Source organism: Nycticebus coucang, chromosome 13 (genome assembly GCF_027406575.1).
Source record: "Nycticebus coucang isolate mNycCou1 chromosome 13, mNycCou1.pri, whole genome shotgun sequence".
Lineage (NCBI taxonomy): Eukaryota > Metazoa > Chordata > Mammalia > Primates > Lorisidae > Nycticebus > Nycticebus coucang.
The window spans coordinates 1,034,016-1,049,271 of record NC_069792.1 but is presented as its reverse complement, the minus strand read 5'-3'; the positions used below and the strand labels follow the sequence as shown (position 1 = coordinate 1,049,271).

General features: G+C 46.3%; 1 long non-coding RNA gene across 1 annotated transcript; it reads left to right on the top strand.

Annotated features, from left to right (window-relative positions):
• The first annotated feature begins 12,718 nt into the window (after positions 1-12,718).
• Positions 12,719-14,538, top strand: LOC128564030 (uncharacterized). Its single transcript, XR_008373947.1, has 3 exons — positions 12,719-12,843; positions 13,645-13,713; positions 13,861-14,538. It is a non-coding gene; the product is annotated as an uncharacterized LOC128564030 (long non-coding RNA).
• Positions 14,539-15,256: the final 718 nt, after the last annotated feature.

Sequence of the window (15,256 nt, the reverse complement as noted above, 5' to 3'; positions counted from 1 at the left end):
ACACCTAGTCATGGGAGGAAAAAATGGTCCCTCTCACTTTTTCAAGCCACCAGCTGAATTGTGTTTTCTGTCTGATGCATCTGGGGTAATGTCTACAGATGATAAAATGCCTCCAAGGAAGGACACAATACAGATAATGGAAGTGAGAAAATATTTTAAATATAAATTCCTGAGACATTATCAAATTAAAGGAAGACAGAATGAAGTCCCAACCAGAAAAGTTAAAATAAGTCTATAAATCTATATGTAGACACATTCAAAATACCAAAGACAAAAGGAAATCTTAAAAGTAATCACAGAGAAAAGACCTTTTGGATTGAAAGGAGATTCCTCAAAGAAAGAGACAGCAATAGAGAAATACTATCCACGTTGACCTGGATGCTCTACTTGCTAAACTATTACACAAGAGTGAGAGGAAAATAAAGTCTTTTTTCAGATAAAGAAGAGTTTATTAGAGACCTCTGCTGAAATATATGCCAAAGGACCTGTTTGCAAGGAGAATGAGAAAGTGGGAGGAAGGTGCTCGGAGCATTAGTGAGCAGAGGCGCCCAGGAGCAAGTGTCAGATGTGAAGTTGAGGCACCCGGGAGCAAGCGTGCAGAAGTGAAGTTGAGGCACCCGGGAGCAAGCGTGCAGAAGTGAAGTTAAATGAAAACCACACCCAACAAAAGGGCTGTTCTCCATGTCCTGGGGAACTTCATTAGGGCCCTGTGTTTCCATGGCAACAGCTGCTGGGGACTTGGGATGACAGTGTGATACTCCCCGGTGTGGTGCAACTTGGCCAGCATTCTCACTTGGTGTTGAAATTTACTTTACTGGACTTCCTAAATTCCTAAATTAATTCACTTCCTAAATTCCTAAATTAACTTAAAGAAATCATTCCTCCCAACTCATATAATATTCAAAATTACTCTTTTTCTCCGCCCTCACCTCCATTTTTTTTTACACTGAGTCTTAAAACAAGGAACCCAGTCTTGCTCTTCTTGCAGTTGATTTTCTTCAGTCTGATGGTTCCAAAAGAAGTGACAGAAAATTGCTACTAAGATTTCTATGAATTTTTCTGACACTTGTCAAATGCCTCTTGACCTAAAATCCAGGCCAACTCCAGCTACTTGGAGGCAGAACTTGATATTATTTCCACCTCAAGGTCCAAATCCCCCCCACCCACCCACTCCATCCCAGATTACAGACTTTGAATCCTTTGTTTCATTAGAGGCTTTGAATACTTTGAAATATGTTGGGGGTTGACAAAATATTCTCAGGAGGAAAAAAAATCATTCCTTTCCTCTCTGACAAACACAACATGGAAATAAGACCTAAACCCCAACGTGTGAGCCCCTTGTGGTCACATTCCGTTCCCAGGCCTGGCTGATGAGGGGTCTGGGAAGCATTCTGGCTGCAGAGATCGCATTGCCAAATGGGGACGAGAGGAGGAATGCGGTTTCTGAGAGTTTCCAGCAAGTAAGTACATGGGAACACAGCTCTTGAAAGAACCTCAGCGTGGAAGCACTTCCCTTCTAAGGAACACTTCCAATCCCCACGGAGCCAAGTATAATAACAGCTCTGACATTGTTATTACCAAGGGGAAAAAATCATTCATGCAGACCCACGGCTGTACTGTGGGTGAGTGTAAGCCCTGCCCACTTCACAGCCTTAAAGCCGGGTGGTTCAAAGCAGGGCCCACGTGCAGGAGAGCCCACAGCCAAAGTCCTAGGTCCATTACTGTCAGGGCTCCTGGAGGGTGTTGGGACAGCTACTTTTTATGTAATTTGAGACATTTTTTAAAAAATTGGCTTCTTTCTGCCTACATGCAATATATATCCTCCAAGATGTAACCAAGTTTTCCCTTTTTTGACCACAAGATAGAGTTCCAGACATGGGCAAAGAACTCGTGTAATAAGAGCTTGTGGTTCAGAGGAACTTAATACAATAATCGTGTGTGCAGGAAAATTTTCTGCAATTACAGCTCATTTTTTTCCTTTACTGAATTTGCTTTATTTAGAATGAGTCGATGGCTCCCAGAAGCCACCCTGGTCTCCCACCACACACATGTGTCACCAGTTACGTCGGACTGGCCTCCCCGGTGGGCAGTGGGTGGGGGCAGGCTCTATTTTAGGAGATTCAGCATTGCACCCTGATGCTGTGATTCCTGGACAGTAACAGGATGACTTTTTTTATTTGTAGTAAAATATACGCAGCATAAAATTTACCATTTTAATCATTTTAAGCGTGCAGACCACTGGCATTACGTACATCCACACTGTTATATAACCACCTGCAGAACTTTCTCACCATCCCAAACAGTTACAAACAATAACCCCCCTGGCCCCCTTGCCCTGGCCCCTGGCAGCCACTATGATACTTTCTGTCTCTAAAAATATCCCCTTTCTAGAGATCTCGTACAGTAAGACGCAGCAATGCCCTTCTGTGTGTGACCTGTTTCACTTAGCATAATAACTCCAAGGTTTATCCATATTGAGCGTATGTCAGAATTTCATTCCTTTTTTTAAATTTATTTTTACATATACAGGTGTTTATTAGGTTTCCACTTTTGCCTTCACAGAATTAAAAAGGCTTAAAATTTAATAACAATAACAATGTTTAAGGTAAGGACTAGAAACAAAAACATCATAAAGAATGAACGACAATAAATACATTCAGAAAAGAAATCAGACTATTGCTGCATCGAAATACTAAGCAATAATAATAATGCAAAGAAAATAACATTCACATTGTCAGATAAGACTATGTCTATTATAGAATGCTTGAACTCTGAGGTTCAGTATGGAGTCATCAGTTAAGAAGAAGAAGAATTTCATTCCTTTTTAAGAGTAAATAATATTCCATTATATGTATATCCTATGCTTTGTTTATCCATCCTCCAGCATGGGCGCTGTCCTTTGTCTGTTGTGAACAGTGCTGCTATGAATATTGGTGTACAGATATCAGAATTGCTGCTTTCGATTCATTTGGGAATATAAACAGAAGTGGGATTGCTGGATCATAGGGTAGTTCTGCATTGAATTTTCTGAGAGACCGCCATACCATTTTCCATGGCATCTGCACTTTTTATTGCACATTACCAGCAACTGAGCTCCAGAGTGCCAATGTTTCCACATCCCCACCAACCCTTGCTATTTTCTGTTTTCTGACAGTAGCCGTCCTAGTAGGCGTGAAGTGGCTGCTCATTGTGGTTTTGGTTTGCAGTTCCTCAATGACGGATGTCAAGCATCTTTTCATGCGCATATTGGCCAGATTTGGGTCTCTTCTTTAGAAAAATGTCTACCGAAGCCATTCGCCCGTTTTTTAACTGGGGTTTTTGTTGTAGTTGAGTTGTGGGAATTCTTTGTGTGTGTGTGTTATCTATATGTTATTTTAATCTGTTAACTGCAATCTTGGACAAGACGAGATAGCTTAACATTGGTGACATTTCATTTATTGCACATCAGTGTGAAAACATTAAAAACCACTTAGCTTTATTAATCAAAATTACCCATAGACTAATAAAGCATTTTAAAATTTATATGGTCCTCAGTCACAAGTACCCCAAAAGCATTATTTGTATCTAACATAGTGATCTTGGATTTATGCTTTATTTACTTTTAAAGATTGATAATTATTGAATGTACATTAATTTGAATATACATATAACCTTCCATATGGGATTTGTTTTCACTTTCCTCTCATTTCTGTTAAGACCTTTTTTCCTCTACTTCAAATAAAATTCAAGATTTTCATGTCCAGAATCACATCCAAAAATATCCAATATTTCTATTTTATTCTACTTTATTTTTTTAACTAACTGACCAGGGTTTTTTTGTTTTTCTTTTTGTTTTTTGCAGGAACTGGGTTTGAACCCACCACCTCCAGCACATGGGGCCAGCGTCTTACTCCTTTGAGCCACAGGCACTACCCAAACTGACCAGTTTTTAATGCTTAAGAAGAAAATGGTAAAATTATTTATTTTGAAAATGTCTTAAAATGTTAATGCCAAAGAAAAATGCCCTGATAACACACTATATGCTTACATACATCATTGTTTTATAATTCAAACACAAAAATCATCTTTCTTTAGAGTTTCATAAAGTATTTTACATTCACCATTAAGCTTTCAGGGAGAAATGGAAAATCACAGTCACATAACATTGAACAGCCTCTCATAGATTTGATGCAGAAACAATAGATCACAATCACATAAACATTACGGCTGAAGGTATAGCATCAACAAATTTGAAATTTAAATTGCACCAATATTTGCTTTTAAAGAATTCCAAATACTGTCTATATAAAGTACTCATATGGCAGAATTATAATAAATGTTCTTCATATTTTGTAAAATACCATCAGATAAATTATCTAACTGCTTTGCCTTTACATTGTTCTCTACATTTCTACAAGAAATACTCTGGGTTACTGTAAAATCTGAAAGTGTGTTGGGTTTTTACTTGTGTGAATTCCCTGATGCACTGAGGCTTAAGTTTTGATTAAATAATTCTGCATATTTATTTCACCTGTAAATTTTCATTCTCTATATATAAACTCTCTGGTGATTTCTAAGTTGTATATTTGGGATAAAACCCTTTTCACATATATTACATCTATAGGGTTTCTCTAGTATAAATTGTCTGATACTGAGTAAGGCGTTAACTATAGCAAACTATTTAGTCCCATTCCTCATATTTGTAGGGTTTCTCTCCATTATGAATCTTCTGACGTTGTGTAAGCCTTGAAGCCTGGATAAAGGATATGCCACCTTCTTCATATTTGTGTACTTTCTCTCCAGTAAAAATTCTCTCATGTTGTCTAAGATTTGAGAAGTAAATAAAGGCTTTACCACATTCTTTACATTTGCATGTGTTTCTATGCAGTATGAACTAACTGATGCTTTCTAAAGCTTCCTGTGCAGATAAAACATTGGCCACATTATTTACATTGGTAGGGCATCTTTTTATTATGCATTTTCTGATGCTGCCTAAACTTTGAAGACTTGGGAAAGAATACGCCACATTCTGTACATTTGTATGGCTTCCCTCTAGTATGAATCACCTCGTGTGTTCTAAGATTTGCAAGCTGAGGAAAGGCTACCCTGATACCAATCCCTTATTAGATACATGACTTGCAAAGATCTTCTGTTCTGTGGGTTTCATTTTCACTTTATTGATAGTGTCTTTTTCTTTCTCTTTTTTTTTTTGTTGAGACAGAGTCTCAAGCTGTTGCCCTGGGTAGAGTGCCATAGCATCACAGCTCACAGCAACCTCAAACTCTTGGGCTTAAGCAATTCTCTTGCCTCAGCCTCCCAAATAGCTGGGACTATAGGTGTCTGCCACAAGGCCCAGCTATTTTTGCAGTTTTGGCCAGGGCCGGGTTCGAATCCACCACCTCCGGTATATGGGGCTGGTGCCCTACTCCTTTGAGCCACAGGTGCCACCCAAGGCCCGGCTATTTTTAAGTTGTAGTTGTCATTGTTGTTTGGCGGGCCCAGGCTGAATTCAAACCAACCAGCTCCGGTGTATGTGGCTGGCGCCCTAGCTGCTTGATCTACAGGCGCTGAGCCGATAGTGCCTTTTAATGCACAAAAGTTTTTAATTTTGGTGAAATCCAATTTTTCTATTTTTCTTTTATTGCCTATGCTTTTGGTGTCCTACCCAAGAAATTGGTGTCAAATCCAAAGTCAAGAGGCCTCCCCACTGTGCATCCTACAAACTATGTTTTATAATTCTGGCTCTTACGTTCAGATCTTTGCTTGACCTGGAGTTCATTTTTCAATATCACACAAGGTAAAGGTTCAGCTTCATCCTTTTGTATGTAAACATCCCCTTTCCTACCCCCATGTGTGGAAAAGACTGTCCTTTCCCCATTGAATGGTCCTGATGCCCTTGTCAAAATTCACTTGACCATATATGAGGATTTATTTCTGGGCTTTTTCTTTTATTCTGTTGGTCTACATATCTGTCTTACTATTTTGGTTACTATAGCATTGTGGTAAGTTTTGAATTCAGGAAGTATGAGTGCTCCAACTTTGCTCTTTTTCAAGAATGTTTTGACTATTAAAGGTTCTTTGAGATTTTTAAGTGAATTTTGGAATGAATTGTCCTATCTCTGAAAAACTAGTTCCTTGAGATTCTGAAAGGGCTTGCATTAAATCCACAAACCACTTGAGTATAATTCATATATCTTATTCAATTTATTAGCAATAAATTAATTTAACAATAATAAATCTCCAAATTTATGACCATGGATGCTTCTCATGTTTTTCAATTTATTTACAACCTTCTTTTTTTTTTTTTTTCTTTTCTTGATGGGGTCTCACTCTATTGCCTAGGCTAGAGTGCCGTGGCCTCAACCTAGTTCACAGCAACCTCAAACTCCTGGGCTCAAGTGATCCTCCTGCCCCAGCCTCCTGAATAGCTGGGATTACAGGTGTCCACCACAACACTCAGATAATTTTTCTGTTTTTAGTATAGACGGGGTCTTGCTCTTGCTCAGACTAGTTCAAACTCCTGAGCTCAAGCGATCCACACACCTCAGTCTCCCAGAGTGCTAGGATTACAGGCATGAGCCACCACACCCAGCCTACGTTTATTACTTCTTTAATTTCTTTCAGCAATGCAGTGATGTTTTGTAGTTTGGGTTATATAAGTCTACAGTTTTCTTGGTTAAGTTTGTTCCTAAGTATTTCATTTTTTTTTTTGATGCTATTATTAAGTGGAATTGTTTTCTTAATTTCTTTTTCAGACTGTTTATTGTAGTCAATAGAAATACAATTGATTCTTTGTGCTCCAGAGATGACTTTTAAAAAGCGTGAAGAATAAATACCAAGGGACACCCTTCATAAGAAGTAGAGTTTTCAACACTGCTATGCTCGCCTTCTTCATGGGTGTCTGTATGTTGGACGCCATGAAGAAAAAAAGATAAAACAGTCATCCTCGTGGTATAATTCTTTTAAAAATGCACAGACGATTTGGTCTTCATTGAGAGAAATTATTATGACAAATTAGGATTTATTTATTTAATAGTCAGCATCTATAATATGTCAGGTACTGTCTAAAGGCTGAGGCCACAGAGATGAACAAAACAAAAACTCCCGCTGTCATGGAGCTGAGACATGTAGGCTGGTGGGAAGAGCCAGGAAATAAACTAAATAAGAGACAGAAGTATCAAATATGTTGATGGCATTGTGTGCTACAGAAGCAACAAAGCAGGGGAGTAATAGGAGGACACCAGGGAGCAGTGCAGCTTTTTGATGGGGTGGTCAGGGGCAACCCAATGAGAAAATGACACGGAGGCGGGAGGCCTGAAGGACGTGGCGGGGGCAGCTAGGAGGGCTGGCAGGAGCAGGCCCGGGACCCCCACAGAGGAAACACGAGAACAAAAGGGTAGGGCTGTATTCCAATAAAATCACATAAAATAGGTTTCTAACTGCTTATACAAGTATCTGTGTGGTAGCCTCTATTTTACCTTCTGACCTGAAAAGCCTACAATATTTATTCTATGGCCTTTAAAAAGAAAATGAAATTTGAGAGCCCCACTCTATAGAAATGGACATTTATGTTCACCCCAAATTCTCTAAATGAATGTTTATACCAGCTCTACTCATAATCACTAAAAACTAGAAATAACCATAATATCATTCGACTGATAATAAACCATACTACGGTACAATGAAATACTAGTCAACCACAAGAAATAAGCTACTGACCTGCTCGACCACGTGGAGGGCTACACGGAGCAGGAGAGGCTGGTCTCAGAAGATCTGTACTCCATCCTCTTCATATGGTGGGAAGCAGGTGGCTTTGGGCGGCTGGGAAGGTGTGACATCACAGGGCTGCTCCGAGTCCTGCCTGAGACTGGATTCCACACGTGCAGCGGGGCTCAGAGATGCAAATGTGCAGCACTCAATTCCACTGTGTCTTAATTTAAACTTAATAATTCAGATGTGCCTGCAGTGCTGTCCACATGCTCTCCAGCTCTTTGCTATGCACACATTAGATGCCTACCAGCGTCAGATGCTGCGAAGTGTGACAGGAAGTGAGACAGGCTGGTGGATACCATTAACAAGCTCAGAAGGGTTTTACAAAGAAAGAAAATGGGATGCTGAACATGGCCTCAAATGCAGGAGTGTGAAATACAAAGCACCATGTTGTAAAGAAATAATGTGTGGCCACGGTAATGCCAGAAATTCAACAAGGTACAAAGGAATGACAACTCAGAAGAGGTGACTGTCACCTACAACTTTGTGATTCTGGAAAACGGGACTTTCAAGGGACAGGTGACCCAGTCAGCACCTCCCTGAGTCCCGGCCACCAGCAGGCTCTGCACAGAGCTGTCTGTGCCCCTAAGTGACACACAGAGAGAAAGCAGACACAGTGCCATCCTCCGGGACTGCAGAACCAACAGAAGACAAAGCAAGCGTGAGCGAGGAAGGCCCACACGGCATGGGATGCAGACACACCCGTCAGCACAGCCTGAAGCCCACGCGGCATGGGACGCAGACACACCCGTTAGCACAGCCTGAAGCCCACGCGGCATGGGACGCAGACACACCCGTCAGCAAGTCTGAAGCCCACACGGCTCGGGACATGGACACACCCGTTAGCACAGCCTGAAGCCCACGCGGCATGGGACGCAGACACACCCGTCAGCACAGCCTGAAGCCCACACGGCTCGGGACGTGGACACACCCGTCAGCACAGCCTGAAGCCCACGCGGCTCGAGACATGGACACACCCGTCAGCAAGCCTGAAGCCCACGCGGCATGGGACGTGGACACACCCGTCAGCACAGCCTGAAGCCCACGCGGCATGGGACGCAGACACACCCGTCAGCACAGCCTGAAGCCCACGCGGCTCGAGACATGGACACACCCGTCAGCAAGCCTGAAGCCCACGCGGCATGGGACGTGGACACACCCGTCAGCACAGCCTGAAGCCCACGCGGCATGGGACGCGGACACACCCGTCAGCACAGCCTGAAGCCCACGCGGCATGGGACGCAGACACACCCGTTAGCACAGCCTGAAGCCCACGCGGCATGGGACGCAGAAACACCCGTCAGCAAGTCTGAAGCCCACGCGGCTCGGGACATGGACACACCCGTTAGCACAGCCTGAAGCCCACGCGGCATGGGACGCAGACACACCCGTCAGCACAGCCTGAAGCCCACACGGCTCGGGACGTGGACACACCCGTCAGCACAGCCTGAAGCCCACGCGGCTCGGGACATGGACACACCCGTCAGCAAGCCTGAAGCCCACGCGGCATGGGACGTGGACACACCCGTCAGCACAGCCTGAAGCCCACGCGGCATGGGACGCGGACACACCCGTCAGCACAGCCTGAAGCCCACACGCCTCGGGACGTGGACACACCCGTCAGCACAGCCTGAAGCCCACGCGGCTCGGGACGCAGACACACCCGTCAGCACAGCCTGAAGCCCACACGGCTCGGGACGCAGACACACCCGTCAGCACAGCCTGAAGCCCACACGGCTCGGGACGTGGACACACCCGTCAGCAAGTCTGAAGCCCACGCTGCATGGGACACAGACACACCCATCAGCACAGCCTGAAGCCCACACGGCTGGGGACGTGGACACACCCGTCAGCAAGTCTGAAGCCCACACGGCTCGGGACGTGGACACACCCGTCAGCAAGCCTGAAGCTCACGCGGCAAGGGACGTGGACACCCATCAGCACAGCCTGGCCCAGGGTGGCAGTGGCTGCCCGGCAGGCTCCACCAGCTCCCTGAGCACTCAGGAGAGCAGCATGTGAGGAGCAGGCCCTGGTGAGGGTGCTTAGAAGAGAGCGAGGACAGAGACTAGTCAGTGGCTGTGAGAGGGGGTCAGAGGGCAGGTGGAGAAAGTGGGCTGTCCAGAAACACAGAGGCCATAGCTGGGGAGGCACAGAGGCAAGGGCTAAACCTGCCACAGAGTGTGTGTGTGCGGTAAGGCTGGGCCAGCAGGCAGCAGCGAGGAAGACCCAGAGCCCACAGTGACACCAAGCAGCCCAGAGCAGGGTCTCTGCTCACCACGGCAGAGGACAGGGACAGCTGCACTCTGAGCTCACACCCCCAGGGTGATGGGACACTGATCATTGTACACTCGCTTTCTGGGTGGCAAATTCACTCTGCCTGGGCTAACCACGGTTCTCCACAAAAGTAGAACCAATAAGACATGTGCTAAGGGTGAAAGAGGTTTAAGGAAAAGGCTTATTCACGTGGCCATGACACTGGCCAAGTCCAAAGACTACAGGGTAGCCTTGCAGGCTGGCCACCCCAGGAAGAACCCAAAGTCCCTTATGCTGGAGAATCAGGGAGACTCCAGGTCGCAGGCCAAGTCTAAAGGACGGGTCCTTTGAGGGAGGCTGGGAGAAAGAGCGAATGTAAATTGCTGGCGTTGCACCAGGTCTGTTCAGTAGGCCCTGGCCTCCCTTTGTCCCAGGGGTCTGGGTCTGATACCAGCTCAAGTCTGGAAATTGATTGACAGGCTACTACTCTCTCCCTTAGCCTTTGTTCACTTGATCTGGAACTTCCCTGCTTATACAGATCCAGTGTAATTCCGTAGACCTCCTGTCTGCATTGCTGCTGGTAGCCCTGAGGGAAGTGTGCTGGGACCCTAGCACTCCACAGTCCATGCCCACTGAGGGCCAGCACTAGACCCTGCCACTCCCACAAGGTGACACGGGCCCCACTGTGAGGTCTGGCTGCACAGAAGCAGCCACAGAATCCTCCGCAGGTGCTGGAGCTCCCTGCACTGATTTGTTTCTTGAAGTCCTGGGGCCTTCTCAGGAAGGGTGAGCAGGTCTGAAATGACAGATCCTCGCTAGCTTCTGTCTCCCAGCCTTGAATCTCTGCCCCCACATTAAGCCGCAGCAGGGACAGAATTTCTTCTTTTTTTTTTGGCTGGGACCGGGTTCGAACCTGCCAGCTCTGGAATACAGGGCTGGCACCCTACTCCCTGAGCCACAGGTGCCGCCCAGAATTTCTAATGCACTCAATGTGGGCTTTAGGCCCATGTTTCAGCCAACGGGCCACTGCCAGAGCCCTCAGATTCCTGAAAAGTCAGTGTAGAACCTCTGCCTGGTGGCCCCAGAGACACATTTTTCCTGATCCAGCTGGTGTTCCTTCCACCCTTCCCCCCTCATGACCCACACAGACCCCAGTCTGCCCATCTCAGGAGAGGAATGAAGACCACTGGCTGGGGTCACAATGGGATCCATTTTTAAGTGATCCCATTTCTTAAATGTAGGGAGGCCACACAGACGGAAGGAAGGCACAAGGCAAGGAATGGCCCAACTCACCAGACAAGCTCACCTTGAGCGCCTACTGTGCGCTAGGTGCTGGTGCTGCAGATGCAGTCTGCTAGTGGGTGTCCACTCACTGCACATCCCAGCAGAGGACACCAGGGTCAGGGAGGAGCGGGCTCAGAGACAGAGGCCACCACCGTGTGATTCCAACTCAGGTCTGCCTAATGCCAAAACATGTGTAAGTAACGTTTCGGGCTAAAACCTGGAAGTTTTGGCGGCCAAGTGCTTAATAATGCCTTGTGGGTTTTTCTTGTTTCCCAGAAGTTTTTGAATTTTAGCACATTCTCCTTTACAAATCTGCATCTGGAATGTTACGGAAATAAGATGCAAGGGAAATACTCTCCAGTTTTATTCGAGAGCACAGAAGATGCTCATTGTCCACACTCAAGGGAACCCAAATCAGCACCATTAAACTAAATCATGATTTTGCAAAATTACTGATTCCCATGGATACCACACATCTTCAGAGAGAACGTGGGCTATTAGGGAGTCTATCCTGTTTCACACACTCCCCTGGGCATTTTGAGATGCCAGAATCTGGGAGGTCAAATTGGCCAATGCACATATTCTTTTCCAGAAAGTATGATGTATTATGTTTGAAAAACTAATAGAAGCTCCTAGTCACAAACCAAATGACCAGTAAGGTTTTAAAAGCCTTGGGATTAAGGTTCACAAGAAGAAATTAACTTACAGCTTTATGATTTATGAAGGGCCTCTTGACCTAATTCAAGTTGCCATTCAAATAGTTGTTGTAAAGTTCATTTTGAAGCAAATTTAGAATGCCCTGGGACCAAGCCCTGAACACACACAAGCGGCCTTTGCTTGTCCAAGCTGTACCCCAGCACCCAAGGCAGTGTGTGCTCAGCGGGACCCAGATAAGAGTGTGAAGTACACCCATATTGCTGCAATGGTGAGAATTTTCTCAGCACCAAAGATGTGAGATTAGTTTAAGAATACAGGATTAGTCACCAAGCCCCCAAAGTATGCATTAGTCATTTTATTAACTGCGAATAAGGAAAATTTGTTGTAAACAAAGATGACATAGAATAAGTGGCATATGTTAAAGGTAATTATTTGTGTGCTGTGAAATGTCTGAACCCATTCTCCTAAGAATAAACCATCTCAATATATTTCTTCAGCTTTGCTGAGAAAAGTTCAACAATAATAAACATGAAACGTCTGTGCTTTTTACAGAAAAAAGTGAGAGCCCCCACTCTGACTGCTTTGCGCAGACCATGTGCCAAGGGTAAACAAACAAAGCATTAGGAAGCAAGGAATGGGGCACGTTCCACAGACGGGTAGGGTGAGGACTCAAGGGGGAGGGCTGAGGGCCAGGTCAGTTTTTGATCCGGAGACCAGGCAGGTCAGGAAAGGCCCAGGAAGCCTGTGCATTGCTCTACTCCTTGAATCAGGGCGTGAACTTGGCTGAGTTGTGGAGGAGGACTTCTTGCAGAAGAAGATCTGGGCCTGCTCTCGGCACTCTCCAAGACACTCCTGTACCCTGGAGACGGCCCTTGGCACAAATGCCCCAGCTGCAATCTGGTGAGTTCCCCAGGCCAGGCTTCTTGCAGAGAATGGAGCCCGGAAGAATTCTTTAGGAAATAAATGCCAAACTTCCAAAATGTGACTTCGAAGTGTAATATAACCTCAAAAATACTCAACCAGTTTTAGCAGGGGCCCCAGAGGATGAAGAAGGGCTTCTGGATGACCCACTGGGTGCAGCTGGTGAGCCTGAGGCTGTCTGGGGGAGATTGTGCTGTGGCTTGGGGGGTGGGGCGTGGGAGAACTCCATCCTCCTCTCCCTGACAGCCCCTGCAGCTGAGGCCGGCAGGGCAAACCCCTCTCCTGCAGGAGGCCCAGAGCCTGTAAAATCTGTGGTACTTAAAAGGACGTTCCAGAATGGAAAGTAGAAGAGGCTGCTTTGATTAAAAAGCAAAACAAAATACCCTAAGGCTTCAAATACCCAGAAAAAAATGGGAGAAGGAAGAAGGGAGCCCTGAGATACAGTGTAAGTGATCCAGGCACAGGAAAAGACAACCCAAGGCCAGCACAGAAGTGAAGCCCCTGAAATGCTTCCCTGAGAAGGGCCTGGGTGGTGGGCAGGGGTGACCCAGAACGTGTTTCCTAAGGACACACAGGCGGCCTTTGCTTGTCCAAGCTTACCCCCAGCACCTAAGGCAGTGTGTGCTCAGTGGGACCCAGCTAAGATTGTGAAGTGTGCCCAGAGGAAAGAATCTGAGAGACATCAAGAAAAGCAACTCTGTAGATCAGGTCACCTGCATGGCCTGGGGAAGGGGGGACCAGGCTCCCTTTGTCAACTGGGCTACACCCAAACTTCCACAGAAAGACCAACGCCCCCAAGGCCTGAGAACACATGGGCAGGTAGCGGGAACCCTGGAGGCCCGAAATCGAGTGAGTACCTCTAAATATGCGATCCTTAACCAAAAACCATAAAGGAATCATTTTGTGGGAATCCTTTTGTTCCTCAAAGTGCTCTGTAGAGTTTGAGGACTTGATCAAACAGGATAATGCAATGCTGCTTAAAATATTTCTCTTAAGGTGAGGCCAGAAGAGGTGGCTCAAACCTGTGATCCTCGCACGCTGGAGGCTGAGGTGGGAGATCACTTGAGCTCAGGAGTTCCAGACCAGCTGGAGCAAGAGTGAGATCCCATCTCTACTAAAAATAGAAAAACTAGCTGAGCACCATGGAGGGTGCCTATAGTCCCAGCTACCTGGGAAGCTGGAGCAGGAAGATCACTTGAATCCAGGAGTTTGAGGTTGCTGTGAGCTAGGCTGAGGCCACGCACTCTAGCCTGGGCAACAGAGGGAGACTCTGTCTCAAAAATAAGACAATAAAAAATATGGCTTGTGGTGTTGACTTAACAGGACAAGAGGGGCCCTGCCTGTCAACGTCACAGGGAGGTTTCCTCTGCTGAGAGATAGGGTCAGCCCTCTGCAGAGCAGGGGAACCCGGGAATCCAGTTGGTAGGACAGTGATTCCCTGCCCCCAGCATCCACCCCCACAGTGGCCCAAGCTAGGATTCCAGCCAGCCATGGGCATATCCAGGAGCTCCCACCATTCTGTGTTCTAGGCAACTCTATTAAAGGAATACTTTTCCTTCCACAAAACGTCCCTGCGTTTTTACTTGGAGGTGTATACATCAGATGGGAGGCAGTGGGTCCACCTGGCGTCCCTGGATTCTGAAATGTCCTGACTGTTGCTCACAGGTGTCCACAAGCCACAGCCTGCCCAGGGACACCTCATCCTCAGCATGTGGCTCTGCCCCTGCAGGGCCCCACCCTCCTATCCTAGACCATCTGGCCCCAAACTCCCCCAGGGCAAGCTGTCATTAATTCTCATCTTCCAGTGTCTGAAAACTTATGCCCAGAGCTCCTGCCCAGGGGAAGGGGGCAGAGGCAGAGTAATCCTTGCCCTGGAGGCTGCATGGCTGGGGGCAGCTAATTAAGTGGGGTGGGTAATTAAGCCCCAGGCTTTGATCTGCTCTTCAAATATTTCTAAATGTTCTGCCATATCACTTGACTTTAGAAATTATAACACTTCTCCACAATTAAGAGATGCTCCCTGGTTGACCTTGGTCTCTTTGCTGCCGAGGGGCCCACACTGCCAGTGTCTCCTAAAGGAGGTGGGTGTCAGCCTGTCCACCAGGAATCTAGCCACAGCCAGACCAGCTCAGTCTAGCAAGCCTCCCAGGGGGAAGTGCCCCTCACAGTTCTGCAGACAACTCAGTTCTTGCACCAGATGGAGGAAGTGTCCCCATGGCCAGGAGAGCCATGGGCCGAGCCACCCATCCCCACCAGAGCAGGCACCAATGACAGCTTGCCTCTGCACTGAGCCATCTGGCTGGTGCCTCTGAGGACAACTCCCTCAGTACTAGTCCTTGTCACTTGGGGTGCAGGGGGGGAGGTCCTCAAATGTGATCCTTGTGGAAAATCT